An 18,636-nucleotide genomic window follows, 5' to 3' on the forward strand; every position below is an offset into this window, starting at 1 on the left:
AGTATAAATCACAAGGATCCCTAGATATTGATAGAGTGCTGAATTCTGGGCTACGGATGCCTTTCTATAGACTTTCCCCCCGCCCCCTCACAAATTATTTTGGGACAGTTTCCATATTGGTTATTTCACCAGTGGAGTAACTGATTTGCCCAAAACAATAGGGATGAAAGCAGCCAAGGCCGGGGAAATGTTCGTGTCTCACGTGTATCTGGGGGAATGTTCCTTGATGTCCTTCTACCTTAATGAGTTGCTCATCCCACGTTTTTCTATGGCAATCTCTGGCATGAAAATTTCAAACAGGCTTAGTTCAGCATATACGTAAATGGCAAATGACTGGCTCCTCTTGCCCTCAGGGCCAGTCCAGACCCTCAGACATCTCCTTCATTTTTCTGAGTGTTTATCTTCTTTAACATGAGAGATGTGTTTCCCTAAAAGTGAGTTTATTTGGGGGCTTATCTAGATAACCCTCCTTTCTTTAGTTCCCAAAGTGGGAGGGTCCAAGAAATCTGTTAGAAATGGTGACCAATTCAGTGTGACTTTCTACTAAAGAAAAAACAACATCCATCGTTAGGCTTGTACTGAATCTCACAGCCTTGTCACATAGGGTCAATGTATGTTCTTTTCAAATGAAGATTCCTGAAACATGTCCTTTAAAATGAATCTGATAAAATGCTATACATGTACATTTTTTCTTTCAAAACAAAAAATAAGACAAGGAAGTCTCCCAGGAGTCTGTGCCAACTTCTGTTTGTTTTATGAGGTACTTACTTATTTTTTAGTTTTGTTTTTGTTTTTTGTTTTTTGGGTTGTTTTTTGGTTTTGGGTTTGGTTTTTTTTTGTTTTTTTTTTTTGCTTTTTAAGTCTCCCTGATCATCCTAGCTTATCTTATTATTAGACTGCAATCCATTCAATAATGGACCACTAAAAAGTGTTTTACTGAATACGTAGGATAAAAATGAAGAAAGAAAAAAACATGAACAAAAATGCCCTCTACGTTTTCCTACACATATCCTATAATTTTCCAGTTGGCTTAACCACTCAACATATTTAAATAACCAACCAACATATTTATTTAACATTCGGCAGATGGACATGATAGGAACATCATGATTTTCAGATGTACTTTTACAACTGCAAGGTTTTCTTCGTGCCAGGATCCCAACAGGTTCTTAAGGTAAAGCCGCCCCTACCTGCTGTTTCTTCAGTGATGGAGTAACTCTCAATCTAAACATGTCCACTCAGATTAATTTAAATCCCTGACATTACAGTTGAAACCAAATCATTCTCTTCAATCTATTTTTTTACCCGCGGCATAAAAGAGACTATTTTACATGTTAATAGTAATCTGATGTGGTTGTATAAATCTGATATAAATATGATACTCTGTTTGGAAATGATGCTAATTTAGTTTAAAATGGAGATTACATTTCAACTTGTAAAAGAGCAGGATGGAATATTAGCATTCGTGGCTGTTATATAATTTCCCTTTACACTACACAAGTGTTACTCAAAATCTTTTCTGAGCCTCTTTGTCCAAAGATTTCCCATTCTTCCTATAAGAAAAAGGACTTCTCTATTTAACTGTAAGTTAAACAGGTGGTACAGACCCTTGAAAAAAGATTAACAACAACATTATAAATGCATTTTTGAAGAAACATTTAAAGTTACAATGTAATAAACTGAACAGAATGTCATAAGAATGTCAAACTGGGCACAGTAAAAATAAATGTTATTCCCAAGGAAAATAAAAAGTCTGCATATTTATGTAACATTCAGCAGATGGACGTGATATTAATATAGGGTTTTCAGTTGTACTTTTATAGCTACTAGATTTTCTTGCCTAACTTGGCAACCGGAGGCACCATTTGAGTTTTGGATTTGGACAATACTGCAACAGATGTCCAGACCAATAAAATAAATTCCTTAAGGGCTATGCTTAATTTGTGTAATTGATCAATTTTGGTTGCATAGGGCCTCAGCTCACCAGCATGTAACTGCCTTCCACAAAAGCTTTGCAGTTGGGATTTCATTCCATATGCTACAAGGGTTTATGGACTCTCTCGTCGACAACACTGCAGATAGAACAGGGGCTGTGGTGACACCTGTTGGCAAGCAGCGGTGCAGAAAAGGCACAGATACACTAGATGTTTCTGTTTCTGAGCCTCAGCACTACTGACATGAGGGGCCAAGTCTGTGCTGCGGGAGCTCTCCCGTGCATTGTAGGAATTTTAGCAGCATCGTTGGTCTTCACCCGCTGGACGCCAGCGTGCCCTCTCCTCTAAACCCCACTAGTGACAACCAACAATGTCTCCAGGCAGGTGTCAGCTGTCCCCTGGGGGACAACATCATCCCAGGTGGGAACTGCCACAGTACAGCAGATTCTTCTGGAAGAACCCCACACTGGAATCGTGTAAGGGATCTAACATCACTTTTTAAAACAAAACACAAGACACCTTTCCCCCCTATTCCTTGAAGTCTCTCGACCTAACAACAGTTTTTACAGACAACTCACAAAAACTTGGGCCTGACAGAGGGTAGCCATGATCCAGAAGCTGGAACACTGCTTCATCACCAACACTCAGGCGGGTGTAATTAAGACATGAATTTTGAAACCTAACTCTCAATGTTCATCACTCACCTATTAAACTTGCCAGAGTTGCTATGTTAATTATCTCCCCGTATCCTTGATTTAGCATAATACGGCCTGCAGCCTGTGACAGAAATTAAAGGAAAGACCAGTGACCTCTTTTGTGATTGTGCTAATAACTACATGATAATAAATTAGTTTTCAATTTTCAGAAGACTTTACATGGCAAAAAAAAAAAAAAAAGGAACCAGTACATGATACACAAACTTGATAGAAGACGGTTGATCAGCACCAACTTTGAATCTTCCTTTTTTAATTAGTTTCCAACCGTCGTAAACAGGAAATTTAAGCAAAGCGCAATATTCTTTACTGACTCATCACATTATGGAAAATAATAAGGGGAGAATCAAGTCCGTTCGCGTTTTACAGCGGATGTTTAAGCAACGCAGCCCACGCACACGACCTTGTCAAGGGTAGGCAAAACTTGGGCACATGCGCACTGCATGCACACCAGTCACACACACGCACGTGAAGGACTCATGCTAATATCAGAATAAAAATACGCAAAGCGAAACGACTCATCCAATAGTAAGGGAGTGCCGTGACTTCTGGCATGTTTTGTGCCTTTCTTACATCTGTTCCTGCCTCTGACAGCTTTCTTCCCTTGGCTGACAAAACACAAATAAGAATGTACAGGAAGCATGGCCCCACTCTGATGTACAATAATATTTAGCTAATTAGAAGGCTCCTCCAGCTCATTATGCTAGGCACTAGAAGTAAGAAACTACATGAAAGCATGACACTTGCTAAGCCCCAGGATGGTGTCAGAGCTGAACTGGCATCACTTTCTTCTGTTTCTTTATAGACTTGGTTGGATGGCAATTTCATTCCTTTAAAAATCGGTTCTGACTTTCAGAGGGAACGATCCCTGGAACACTGCACCATCTTCTGGCCAAATGCTTTACTACATGATCTTCATTGAAGTGTCAAGTCCCAGTTTTCTGAGAGTGACTGCTGGGTTAGTACTTGGACTATTTTATTATTCCTGTTGTTTAGACAGCACAATAGAGAGGTAAGAAACACAAAACAGTTTCCTTCCAATGAAATGGAAAGGCAGAGGAACTCTGTTTTAAAACAGTTTTGTGCTTCGCAGTCTCAAATAATTTTTTTTTTATCCTACCCAGATTCATGGAAAGCCCTGTACGTATTTGGCCTTTAGAATATGCTTATTGGGGGCCCAAAGAGGTAGAAAACATGTTTCTTGTCTGCCGAAAGCTCATAGCCTAGTCATATCATTATGAGCTGTAAAATGGGTGAATTCAGATAGCCCAGACACAAAGAGCTTTATGACTTGCAGGAGAGATCTCGGGACTGACTTTGTTGCAAAACATTTATCGCAGACAAATGGGTCTTGAATCAGGATGAAGAATGACGATGTTGCCGCTGATGACGCTTAAAATATGCTGGGCAGTGCTAAGCCTCTCACCAATATTACCTTAACTAATCCTCAATACAACTCAGCTCAGAAGTTAAGACTCAAGCTCAGGTTAGCCCGACTCCACAGCTCATACTCTGAACCACCCAGCTGCACTGTCTCCCGCGATAAGGATAAGATTTCTAGAAAGAAGGGCAAAGGGGTTTCTGGAGGAACGCGATAAATTTAGTAAGAGGGTGGACGCAGGGATGGGCAGTGGCAGCTCTAGAATTTCCCCGTAGGAGGAACTTGGGATGGATATCTGTTTGGGGGGATAGGGCCGGTTCAGGGGCTTACTTGTTCGAAGCTGTGCCTGCAGAGGAGGCATACAGATCCCGGTTCGGCAAAGCAAGAGTTGCTGCTGGGGATTATGGGAAGAGCAAACCTTGCAAGGCAACCACAGCTGCTGCCACTGAGACTATGCACCGCGTACTCAAGGGAGAGCGAGGAAACCTGTGGAGGGCAGGGTGAGGAGGTAAATAGCTAAGCGGTTCAGAGGGCAGTCCGAGAACGCAGGGTTTGAAAAGCCGGTTGGAAAGAGACAAGCATGTTCAGAAAGTCCACAAGAATATGGGGCTTCAGAGAAATGAATAATAAGCAGCAGATTCATCCACTCATGTAATCATTCGCTCTTCCAACAAAATGATGGACTTAAAGGGCAAAGGAACCAGAGAGGTGATGGGATCTCGTGAACGCTTTGTAAGTTGGGGGAGACTTGTGCATATCCGCAGCAGAAGAAAGTCAGTCTGGGGCGCCTGGGTGGCTCAGTCGGTGAAGTGTCAAACTTTTAATTTTGGCACAGGTCATGATCTCACAGTTCGTGGTTCATGGATCTGAGCCCTGCCTCGAGCCCCACATCAGGCTCCACACTGAGGGTGCAGAGCCTGTTTGGGATTCTCTTTCTCTCCCTCTCTCTGCCCCTCCCCTGCTCACGTTTAAAGTTTGAAATAAACAAAGCAAAAAAAAAAAAAAAAGAGAGACAGAGAGAGGGAGAGAGAGAGAAGAAAGTCAGTCTGGAGAGAGGGATGGGAGATGCTGTAGATACAAGCACAGTTAAGGATGTAGGTGGGAAGTGTGTGGTAATGGGCAGATGCGGAGGGAGCCAGTCTCCAGAAAGGCTTCTTTCAGAGACATGTAAATAATGCAATCAGCCTGTAAACCAGGGCTGGCAAACTCAGGTTCGAGGCAAAGAACATAAATGCTCCAGGTGGGCCATGCAGGTGAAATTAGGGAGTGATGGCAGGAGGCAACCTGGAGACATCATGCCATCTCAAGGGGGCAGCTGAGCCTCAGCTCAGACTGCTGCCATGCAAAAATGAGAACCCAGAATTGCCAGATGCTCCGATATTTCAAGACAAGCTAAAAAGATGGGTTTCTATATGCAGTCTCTCGATGTGTATGTTGTTGGAGGTTTTAAAGAATTTTAAAACACTATGCGGGCCAAACAAAACACATCTGGGGTCCAGATGGGGCCTGCAGGTTGCCAGTTTAGGACCTCTGGCTTGGAAGAAAGATGTTAGCGTGGTCCCCAGACCTGGTCATGGCTCTGAGCCCCTGACTAACAGTTGTACATGCACCGGCTCCGGGGTTGCAGTTCAAGGCCTTGCCAGGATCTCAACCACAACATGTACAAACTCCAATTCATCCCCCCTGCTCCAACCCTTCTTCCTGTTCTGCCTATTTCTCATGAAGGCCAGGGTCAGTGTGAACATTCTCAGCTTTGGCATGGCCTCACCTCTTTTTCTTCCCTAACCTCCCATAAGCCACATTCTCAAGTCATGGCCTTAACAGCATCTTGGCCTGTGTCCTTATTTTTTCCCTATCTTTACCATCGTCTTTTCTAGTCTAAGCTCCCCCTACTTCCAGTCTACACTATTGAGATCATTTCCCAGCTCGGCGTGTCCCCTGTGTGTCCCCTGTTCCTCTCATGTGTCACTGGACCCATCTTTCTTAAATATGGTTCTTTTTTGCCACACACTTCAGGCTCAGCCCAGAAACTAGAAATGATGTCCCTCATAAGTACAAACAACTTCAGCTGACTTGCCATCCATGAGTCTTCACAATAAGACGTATGAACCCAACATTTCTAACCAAAATGCCTTCCCATATCTGTATATATCCTCAGCTTTTTGCCAGTGTGAGCTACCTGATTTCCCAAATTCAGCCCAAATTTTCATGTATCTAGATCCGAGTTTCTCAACATCTGCACTATTGACATTTGGGGCCAGATGATTCTCTCTATGGGAGGAGGTGGGAGAGGGGACTGTCTTGTGCATTATAGGGGACTCAGTAGCCTCCCTTGCCTCATCCCACTGGATGCCAGTAGCACCTCCCCCTGAGCTGCGACTACCAAATAGGACATGAGGAGCACAACTGAGCCCTCATAATATTTTTCCCAGGATGACTTTCAAATTAACTTGAACTCTCCCGATACTCACCAGAGAGTAGCAGAAAAGTTTGCTCAGACATAACCAGAGTGGCAGAGGGAGGACGGGCACTGATGAAAAATTATTGTGTCTGAACTACACTGCCAATAACCAGAGTTAGCACATCTCTTGACATTTTTGTCTCTTATCAAAGAAAAGAGCACTTCCCCCCGCCCTGGGGGTGGGGCAACTCCCACACTAAGGCAAATCCCCTTGCTCTGGGCTCCCGTAGCACAGACTTTATGATCATTGCTTGTTTAATGTTGGTTTCTTCTCCAGGTTGTACAATCTGTGGGGGCAAAGACCTACATGTCATTGTCAAAGCTGTATCCCCAGCTCATAGCACAGTGCCCGGCAAAGAGAGGGCACTAAGTGAGTATTCTGGCCATGAATGATAAACCTTGCAACAGTAGAGTGATATGCCCAGCACCTAGCTCTCAGCAATTCCCAATTCTCTTATTCCTTCCAGACACGGCTCAAGATCAATGATCTCCGTGAAGACATCCCCAACTAACGCCAACTGACAGTGGTCCTTCTTTTCCTATAAATCTATACAGCACTTCACAGTGCCCTATGACTCAGTTTTCCATATAGCAGATCTTTATCATCAGAGAAATTCAAGATCTACAAGAGACTCTGCATCTTCAAATTTTTTTTAAATATGACCCTTAACAATAAACATACGGTTGACAACTCTAAATATTTGCAGGTGAAATGTATAAATGATGGTGTTATTCCCTAAAACGACTGAAAAGCCCTCTGTAACCAAATTGAACCTTAGAAACTAAATTTCGAATTTATGATCTCTGTCTAAAATGCTTACCTAATGTTCTCTTCCTGTATTTTAAAATTAAATTTCTATTGATTCAAGCTCAATTATTATTTATTTGTACAATAAACATGTCACTTGACAAATAATACATACAAAAACCTTCTAGTCAGCACACATTTTTGTCATCCCACGTTTGTGATCTGGTAGAGTCAGTGCTTTGTTAGGAAAAAGTAGAGACTCGTGAGTTTAAATAGATCAATTAACCTCGCCGGTTCTCTCAATCCATAAAATGGGTACATTAATATCTGCCCACTGGCAAGAGCAGTGATAGTACCTGAGACTTAGGGTTCGGAGAACTACAAACCAGATTCAAACCTGTATTCTATATCATGACAGCTGTGTGTTCTTAGGCAATTATTTTCTCTCTCTGCCTTTGGTTTCTTCAAACATAAAATGAGATCAAAACTAGAACCCACCTATTGTGAGACATATATGTTGGGTAGTCAGTTCCTGGTAAGTAGCAAGTGCTCAGTGAATGCAGGTCCTGTATCATCACAAAGAAACAAATGAGACAATGTAATTAGAAAAGAACTTTGAACAAGGATACTTCCTAGGGATGACTCACTTTGTGATTATTGGCAAGTTAAATGATCAATTACCTAATATCCATTAAACGAAATTCTGCCTTCTCTATCTTGCAGCCACAAAGTCAGCACTAGGTTTTTATGGTTTGGGACTAGAACTTGGCCAGGACATGCATTATACTTCAAAGGATATAAACCTGTAATTGTCCCCATAGCTCTCTGAATTTTTAGGAGACTTTTTCGTTCAATCTGGTGATTCTGTCTGGAATATCCAAATCTGTTCTGAGTTAGTTGGAACTTTAACTGCACCAAAACTGAGGCAAGCTAGAACTGTAGGTTCCAACTAACGTCAAGCAGAAACATAGCTCCGGCTATGGAGTTCAGTGTCCATCCTACCCTATGATAGCAGGACCCTTTTGCTTTCCCCACACTGGGTTGATAGAACTGAATTGGGCTCTAGGCACGCACCGAGTCTCTTGAGGCTGAACGAAATTCAACTAAATTCACAGTTTTGATGACATTTTTCTGAGAAGGAAAAAAAATGAGGAGCTATTTTGACCAATTCAGATCCAAAATCTTTATTTAATATGTATATTTTATTCATTCAACAAAGAGTTATCTTCCACTGAAATATCAAATAAATGTCTCAAGTTTCCCCTTCACATTGGCTCTGAGGATCTGGATTTTGTTTGACCTTGAGCAAGATTTTACTCTCAGATTTCCCATCAATAAAGCAGAGATAATGACAGTATTTGCCCACTGCATGGGGGAATTGTAAAACTTAATTAATTGAAATCTTGGATGAAATGTGCTAGCAACACCAACATTCTGCATTACTTCCTGACCTGTATATGAATGAGTGTTAATTTAAAAAGACAAATTCTCCAATTTATACCATGATTGTAGAGTGGAATTTTACATACACACACACGCGCGCGCACACACACATACACGTGCTCATCTATATACATATGTATATGCATATGTATAGCTTGGCATTTATATGAATGTGTGATTTCAGCAGCAAATCAGCCAAAGGAAAAATTAGCTACAGTTTTTTCCAAGGGAAATAATTTTCTGTTCATGTTCTGTTATTTTCAAAAGACTCTAATGCTGTTATTTCAAAACTAAATGTCCTCAAACAAGGCAAAGACAATTCTTCGTTGAATTATGCTTACAGATGCCAAATTTTCAGTGTTGTGTTAAAGTCCTACAAGACTAATCCAAAATTTTTAAGAATGTATATGGAAACATTCTTTCAAAATGAATTAAAAATATTCCACCCTTTTAGGATCAGATAACCTTAAAAAGATAAATAAACATTCAATGAGAGAGAGAAGGAAGGAGGGAGGATAGAAAAGAATGGTGTATTTAAAGAACTCACTGTCATCAGCCTCCTCCTCAACAAAAAATTAAAAATCATCCATAAAATTTATTCTGCACTCTTGCTTGCCTAAAATTGGGCAGAGTCATTTTGTGACAAAATAATAGAAATGAAGAGGTCTGATGTAACTTAGCAGGAGTATTAAGAAGCTATTTTTTTCTCCTCTTTGCACAGGTCTCTGGCTATCACGTACATAAATTCCTGCCTGCCTTTTTTTGGGACACAAACAGATGAGGTATTTCTTACAGACCGAGGTTTTCTCTGGATGCGGCTACTTTCATAGCTGGTTAGTTGACTAAATGCCATAATATTTTTTTAACTAGTTTGTTTGTATAGATAAGGCTTTTATTCAATTTAGCACCAGTTAACTTTGGCATCAAAATATAGCCTCTTGTCATTGGAAAAGTATACGCAACTGATAAGGGCTGAACCCTGCGTAATACTCACAGCGGGAAGCATATATGGATAAGGGCTGTTTATCTCCTGACATGAATGAGTATCTTTTGTTAATTCAAATAACACTGTATCGTAACACCTAATAAAAGTGTTCCATGTGAAATATAAATATTTTTCTAGATACATAGTGCATTTTTCTAGATTCATAGTGTATCTCTATGAATTTTAATATTACTTTATCTTATTCAAGACAGTATATTTCCTACCTAGATAGTATATTTCCATCAATATGTTCAAGGAAGAGAGAGAGCTCATATGTGAAACATCAAATGAGGCTTGGAAAGAGGAAAAGAGGGAAGAGCTCTTTCTAAATAAGTGTATTCAAAAAGAAAACAAAACAGAAAATATGAAAGTTACCATAATTGTTGATCATCAGATGTAGATGTTAAGAAGCTATTAAATCCTTTTTCTCATTATTGAAATTCACTCTTTATCTTCCTTGTTAATTTAAGGCAGAGATTTTGGTCTGTGTTGTTTACTAACAGAGCCTCACAGTCTAGAACAGTGCCTGACACACGATAGGTGCTCAATAAACGTTTGCTGACAAAGGAACAGAGGAAGGGATCTTGGCAAGGCAGGTGATAAAATTAGAGACTGGTAAAAAACGAAACAAATTCCAAGGAGCCCTTCATCTGTCACTTTGAGGTTTGTTTAAGAAGAAGAAGAGGAAAGAAAAAGAGGAAACAAAATCAGTCAATACATGGGGCTCTGGTCAGCCTGTATAGACCCCGAGAGTAAGGCAACAGAAATTGCCCAAAGAATAATTGGAATTTTACTTACTCTCCTTTTTCACGAGAGTACGACCTCACTTTTAGCAAGAGAGAAGTGGAGTTGAAGCAGTGAAAAATAAGATTAAAACAATTGGTCACAGAGTAAGGAGCCCAGTAAATATATCTGAATAAATGAAAGGCTGCCCTTGTACTAGGCATTAGCCCAGCAAACCACAGTGGTCCTCCAAGAGTTCCCAGCCAAAACAGGGAGAAATAAATAGGCAGATTCATGTCCTGAAAGAAAAGAAAGGAAAAATAGGTAAGAAGGGTGACAAAGTTAAAAGGGAAATAAATCTCTCTTCTTTCCAACACCTGACGCATTTGAAATTTGTGCAAAATCCCATGTGTCTTAAAAAAAAAAAAGCACAATGGATCAAAAGAGAGACACCTCTGAAGTGCATGTGGATAAATTTGAGAACTGTTAAATGAGGAGAGAATAAGGAAGAAATGAAAATCTTCTGGAAGGATGAAACCTCAAGGGAATATGATACGAGGTTTAAAAATGTACAAATAAATGGGATGAACAGGCATTTGTTCAAAGAAGTTCAAGAATTATGGGATAAGGGACCACTCACATTGCATTAGGGTAGTATGTTTGTGACAAAGTTTAAAAAACACTATACCCAAATATAGTACAGATTGAAAACATAAATAGATTAGGACGGGTACAGAAAAATTCCTGGATCAGAGACAGCTCTGGCAAGTCAACCCCTGGGGCCAAATCTGGCCTATGGCCTTGATTGTTTTTTTTGTTTTTTGTTTTTTTGTTTTTTTGTTTTTTAACTCTTTATTGTGCAAGCTTCAAACATATACACATTTAAATATGCATATATTCATCCATCATCCAGCTTCAAGAATTATCAATTCACTGTCAATGATGTTTTATTCACACCTTTTGCTTCATTTCTAATCACTTCCCCACTCTAATAATCCCTGGACCATTTGGAAGCAAATCTTACACAAGATATCATTCATCTGGAAAGATTTCAGAGGATGTTTCTAAAATATAAGGACACTTTTAAAAACCTAACTATAATACCAACATCAAATTAAACAAAGAAGTAAATAATAATTCCTTAACACCATCAAAGATCCAGTCAAATTTAAAAATTCCCTGATGGCTATGCAATAGAATTTGTAAAAATTAGAGATTTATTGTCACAGGCGGAAATAGAGATATTTCAACCACAAGTCTAGATTTCTGTACTTTTCTCTGAATGAAAACATCTGGCCACTCTGGGTGCACATTCTGGAATAGTACCACTGAGCAGGACTAGGGCAGTCAGTCCCCCTTTTACACAAGTCTTGCATGCTCCAGACAAGGTCCTCATCACTGCCTACTGTCTGGCTCACTGCACACTCCACACGTCTGTGTTATCTATCTGGCTCTTGGACACAAGTGACTCTGCAACCCTAAACGTTACTAAGCTAAGAGAAATTAGGATGATCGGAACCCATCCTTTAGTTTGGGGGCTTACTGATGACATAAGTGATGGCCACACTCAGAGTTTAGTCCTACAGACTTGAACAAGTCACAGAACAGAAAGTCACGACCCTGAAGACAAATGGTCAGATCTGAAGGTCAATCCAAGGGCAGAATGAGAGAAGATGTAAAGTCAACAGACCAGGAAGCCAAGAGAGGGAATGGAGGAGTTACAAGGCACAGATTGATTTGATTAGTTCAAGAATTATTTGGAGAACCAAATTATGCACTGGGCTCTCTTCTTTGCACTGCATTCCAAGATCCAGAGATGGGTAATGTTGCTTTTAAAGGAGTTATGCCAAGTCCAACACTACATAAAGCCCTCCCTTCCTCCCCATTCATTTGTCAGTTTTGAAATGTGAGAATGCAATCACAGTGGGTTAAATTAAAAGTATAGTCACTGGGGCGAGGTATTAATGCTCTTAAAATTGAAACTAAAATTAAAATCTAAAATGAGATTTCTTACACTCACCTATATCTGTATGTTGACTCCTTTTCAGATATGGTGGAATGCTCCACACTCAGTGTAAGAAAATAAAATTGTGTGTGTTTAACAACCAGATGCTATTCAAAATTAAAAGAGCTTAATTTTAAGACTGGGAGAAGAGAAGACATACAATTTGCTTGCGATGCACACAGTAAATTAAAAACTTTTAAAAAAGGCAATGAGTGTGAAATATTAAATATTTACTTCTCAGGGTATTTTTGTGCACTCTGATATTAATGGGTAATAATAATTACTGTTCCTTACCTAAGTCACACCTAGACTGAGAAATTAAATTCCCAGCATATGGGCATGTGTGCCAGCCGATGCACACGCTTAATTCCCATTATGTTAATGGAACGAGAGAAAATGCACCAATGAAAAAAAGAGAGAGAGGGAGAACCTGGGAAACTTAATATAAAGGGAAATCTGGAAGGATCTGTTTCTCTTAAAAGTAGGTGAATTAATCCCATTAAAATTTCTCAAAATAAATATGCATCCAAGACCGAGAAGCAGCATCCATAAAGGATTTTACGGAAAAGAACTCCCAAGACTGACACTCGTCAGTCTCCTTGTGTACTAAAAACCTGAGTGTCTTGGAACGCTGGGTGGGAGTTCAGTCAAGGAAATCAGACTCCAAGTCAAACCCCACCATTGTTCACATCTTTAATGGGAGAGGCCTTATCTTTCTGCCCTTCTTTCTATTTGTCAATTCCAATCTCCCATTAAGGAGTCTACCCAAGCACAGTGATATGCACCCTGCTCCCTGGGGCAAACACAACTCAGAGCCACACCTACAAGTCACCCATAGAAAAGGCTATGGGCCCTCATTCAATGATTAATGTAATTAAGGAATCCAGAGCTCTGGGGCAACCTCTGTTATAAATAACCACTTGGATGGCATCAACCTAGACCTCAGCATTTATATCTATAAAGAAGGAAGGTAATGATTCCTATTCACCTACTTCATAAAATCGAAGGACTCCAAAAGAATGATGTGTGTGGGAAGGTATGGGCAAATTGTAAAGTGCCCTACAACAGCAAGGACCATAGGAACCTACTAGCACTGTGTGTTCTGCTTCTCAGAGCTGTGATTTATTTATTTATTTATTTATTTATTTATTCATTCATTCATTCATTTGTCTATTTATTGTCTTTTGACCTTTTTTCTAAACTAAGAGTGATACGCATCAATCTGTGCACCTTAAATAAGATAAGCAGACAGAAGGGGGGGATATCATTTGTGTTCTCACCACCACAAAATAACACCCATTAACACTATGCATATGTATCAGTCTAAGCCAGTGTTTCTCCGATGGGGGAAGGACAATTCACCTTCCCCCCCCCCCCCCCAGTGACATCTAGCGATTTCTGGAGATGTTTTTGATTGTTCAAAATTCAAGAGAGGACATTTAATGACACATTTAATGAGTAGAGGCCAGAGATGCTGCTAAACATCCTATAGTGCACAAGACAGCCCTCTGCAATAAACTATTCAACCCAAAATGTCAGTAGCATCGAGAGAGAATGAGAAATCCTGACCCAAAATACAGGCATATGTAGCCTCCCATATAACTTAAAGCCAGAATCATTCTAAAATTCATTTCATCAAATTATGCAAGGTGGAATAGCATTCCCAGAATTGCAGAATTTATCCAGTGTCAGAACTATCAAAACAACCTAAAGGCAATGTAAAATGAAATTTAATACTGAAATTATAAAATGTTTCTTCATACACAATTAATGGAGGCAGCATTTATGATCGTATGACACCATTTACCATTTACTCTCTCAGCTTCTATAACTGCAGGAAGCTGGAGGGATGACAGCAGAGAGAGGAGGTGAGATGGCTTTTACTCAAGCAGATTAGGGGTGCCTCTTTGTCATTTACTCCTACAAAATATATATATTGACTCTCTAATCGAGTCCCACTGATACTAGATTGGCCATCAAGAACACATAAGAGATTCAGCTTATTATGGGACATCGTTAAAGTAGGAATATTCTTGTGGGAAAGAATTTTTGTTTTTTTGCTTTTCTTATAAATAACTAGTTACAGAGTTGAGAAAATAATGGGTTATATATTTTAACTTTCTTTAACAAGAGTAAATGTTATCTTTTACAGAGCTAAGAAAACAAACATTAAAACTCCACCAAAAGCAATTTAATAATTAAGGTAATGGAAATGGAAAGAGGTCAAATAGGAGAGACATCCCATAAATTTTTTTCATCCAAAGAATAGTGTACAAAAATATACCACTTAAATGGGATCATTATGATAATCAAGATCAGACCTACTGCCTTATTTTTCATTTAGTAATCTGTAGTACCCATCTTTATATGTCCATATACATGACTCTAAACAGCTCCTTTAATAGCACAAGAATGTATGATTGTACGGGTGTTTATCATTTACTTAATTGCTTGTTGTAAATATTTATATTATGTTCAGTTTGAATTAAAGTAAACAACGCTACTCGGAACATCTTCACTGTTACATCCTTACGTGCATTTTGAATTATGTTGTTAACGTGGTAGAATTTGAACAGAAGTTCAGAATTCAAATAGCTGCATTGTCCTCCAAAAGATGTGACGGAAAGGCAAAATTCAAGTTCCCCTTTATACTTGCTGTTTTAACTTCTTTAACAAGTTTATTCCTGAAAGGGGCGTCCGCTGCCATTCTGGGTGAGCGTGACTGTTGTCAGTGATGTGGTCTACTCTATACCTAAACTGAACTGACTTCCCAGTTTTGATTCAATCGCATTTTATTACTGACCACTGAATTCTCATGCAGGTAAAAGTTTACAGAGACAGACACATAGCAAATCTGATTCGATCATGAGGAGAACCCTAATTAGCAGCTGATTGTTCCCTCAAACCAGCCTTCTAACCTCATCCAGTCGTCAATGTGTCAATTCAATTTACATACGTAATTAATTTTTCAATGTTGTTCCCAAGTACCACACACAGGCTTCCCCTTTCTGATAGGTTCTCAGCAAACACTAATGAAGACCCACATTATTTGACATTTCAGGCCTTCCTTTCATTGGACCAATAGTCAAGAAGTTGGTCTTTACTTTGTTTCTGAGATCTGCTCTGCTGAAATGGAAGACATTGAAAGTGGTCGGCCAACTCAATCCCAAGGTAAATTAGGGATAAATTAAAAAGTAACTACACTCTGTTTTTTAAAAGTCATTACAGCAGACTCCGTTTGTGCCTGGGCATGTGTACCACTTACACAAAATATTTTTATAAGATTTTTTTTTTTCAACGTTTTTTTTATTTATTTTTGGGACAGAGAGAGACAGAGCATGAACGGGGGAGGGGCAGAGAGAGAGGGAGACACAGAATCGAAACAGGCTCCAGGCTCCGAGCCGTCAGCCCAGAGCCTGACGCGGGGCTCGAACTCACAGACCGCGAGATCGCGACCTGGCTGAAGTCGGACGCTTAACCGACTGCGCCACCCAGGCGCCCCTCACAAAATATTTTTAATCAAGTGGAAACGATTCCCCAAAGGTGAGGAGGGTTCCATGCTTCCAAAACATGGACCATGATGCCATAGTGCTACAGTTCTTCTCTCTGGCCACTAGGGTGCTATTTTCTGCTCCATAAAGGAATTGGCTAGATGGGGCCTCTAGCCTATAATATCAACTTCCAAGTGTGAATTTATTCTTTCCTGCCTTGCTAGCAAGTTTTACTTTTCCAGCTTGGCACATGGAATCTTGCAAGTCTCCCTGGAAGGTGACTCATATTTAAATATGAATGGGGCAGCTGGCTTCTGTTATCTTAAAGGGTAACATTATGTCATTGCACATTTTCAACTAGGGTAAAAACAAACTGTGCTCTTTGCACACATCAATTCCAGTAATATATATTTGTATAAGATCACAGGGACTTGTAACTTGTCTGAAATTTTTCCAGCCCCAAAATTAGGGCCAACGTACTATGTTTCTCAATAATTCAGCAACAACAACCAAAATAATCCCTTTGTTACCTATCATGCCATTTCATATTTCTTAAAAAAACACTGATAATGATAATGATGATGCCAATGACAAGGGCAATGATAATAAATGAACACTTACCACACACCAGGCTTTGCGCCAACAGTTTTAGATATAGTCTTCACTACCATTCAAAGAAAAAGAGGTACTTTTTTTTCATTGTTCCCATTTTTCAGATGCGGGCTCCAACCGCTTAATGAGGAAAAGGTCTAAACATCAGAAAATGGCAGACATAGAGTTTGAAAGCAGGCAGTTTTAACTCCAAACCCCGTATGTTCAACTATTACGATATACGTTCATCTGCATATCTTAGTAAATAATTTTCTAAGGTTCTAGGAAGCAAATCTTGAATTTTCCCTACAACTTATTTCCTCTAGGAGACCTCTCCTGGCCACCCAAGGCTAGATGAGATGTCCTCAACTTCCCTGAGGACCACATACCCAGACCTGTTGGACGAGGCAGCACACTCTATTTTCACAACCTGTTCCTAGTCACTACCTGCCCCCACAATGGACTGAGTGCTCCCTGAGGGCACAGATTTCATCTCCTTGAACAGCACCCAGTGCTGGGTAGGCATTCAGAGCCTGATCAAATAAGGAACATATGAGCAAATGAGTCCTATATCTTTTCTCTTCGAGCAGCAGTGTAAAAATCTCAGGGCTATATTCCTCTTCTAATTTCACATCATCCTCCGCCATGAAACTGGCCTCCCTGGAAAGTTATCCCAAATCCTGTGTCCTTGTGAGGTGTGTTGGACCCAGAGTCATAACACCTGGGTTAGAGTTCTGGCCCGTCACACCCTTGATGTAGACCTAGGGTTTCACCCTCTTGCCTCCATTCTCCCAGCAGTGAAATGTGCTCTGTAACAGCCCCTGATCCATCCTAGAGGCTGTGATGTGGATGAAGTATCGCAACACAGCCACTGGGATTAGAATAGTGACCGACACAGAGCAAAACCCTAGTAAAGTGTGAGTAGGAAGAACAGTAATAGGAATACATGTAGGTATAAGAGCAATCATATTAGGGGCGCCTGGGTGGCTCAGTCGGTTGAGTGGCCGACTCCGGCACAGGTCGTGATCTCGTGGTTTGTGGGTTCAAGCCCCGCATCGGGCTCTGTGCTGACAGCTGGGAGCCTGGAGCCTGCTTTGGATTCTGTGTCTCCTCTCTCTGCCCTTTCCCCGCTCATGCCCTGTCTCTCTCTGTCTCCCAAAAATAAAGAAATGTAAAAAAATTTTTAATAAAAAAATTTTTAAAAAGAGAGCCATCATATTAGTAGTATTCCCTAAAATACTGAGCTTAAGGAATCAGGGAGAGAAGATTAGAACACAGCGGCACTTTTTTAAAAGTTTATATGCTATTTGGTGCTTTCCCTCTAAAAGGTATAACTTCTTCATCAAAAATAGGACCACATCAAGGCACCTGGGTAGCTCAGTCAGTTAAGTGTCCCACTCTTGGTTTCAGCTCAGGTCTTGATCTCACAGTTCATGGGTTCGAACGCTGCACTGGGCTCTGTGCTAACAGCATGGAGCCTGCTTGGGATTCTCTCTCTCTCTCTCTCTCTCTCTCTCTCTCTCTCTCTCTCAAAATAAATAAACCGGAAAAAATATCAAAAGAAAATAGTACCATGACTTCTTTAGGTACTAAATAATAGTTTTAAAAATGAAAAAAGAATAATTCTTATGTGCCAAGGACTATGCTAAACATTTCTATGCATGATGTAATTTAATGTTTCAAGTTATGCTCTGTTAACCCAAGGAAACAGATTCAGAGAGGTTCATTCAACTGCCCAGGACCACACACCTGATAAGTCGAAGCATCAGGATTTGAACTTTAATCTGTTTCCTTAATGGCCTCTCCCTTCCATTAGAGTGAAAGCACTATGAGGCAAAAGACCACATCTGTTCTCTTCATTATCGTATTCACAGCCCACTGCACGGTGAATAATCAGTAATAGAAAATGCTGGAATGTGTGAAAAAAATGAAACTAAATGAATGAATAAGTCCAGAACCTAAACTCTTAACCAGCTGAGTCCCTGAATTATCTGAGAGGAATACTATTTAAAAAAAAAAACACAACACCGACAAAATGAGAAGCTGGGTGAGAAGTTTTATAGGAACAATAATAGTGATAACCTGTTATTTATGGAGTGGCTGCTTTATTGTTCCTGCACTAAGGAACAATAAAGATATAGGAACAATATAGGATATAAGG

The sequence above is a fragment of the Neofelis nebulosa genome, chromosome 4 (assembly GCF_028018385.1).
Source record: "Neofelis nebulosa isolate mNeoNeb1 chromosome 4, mNeoNeb1.pri, whole genome shotgun sequence".
NCBI lineage: Eukaryota > Metazoa > Chordata > Mammalia > Carnivora > Felidae > Neofelis > Neofelis nebulosa.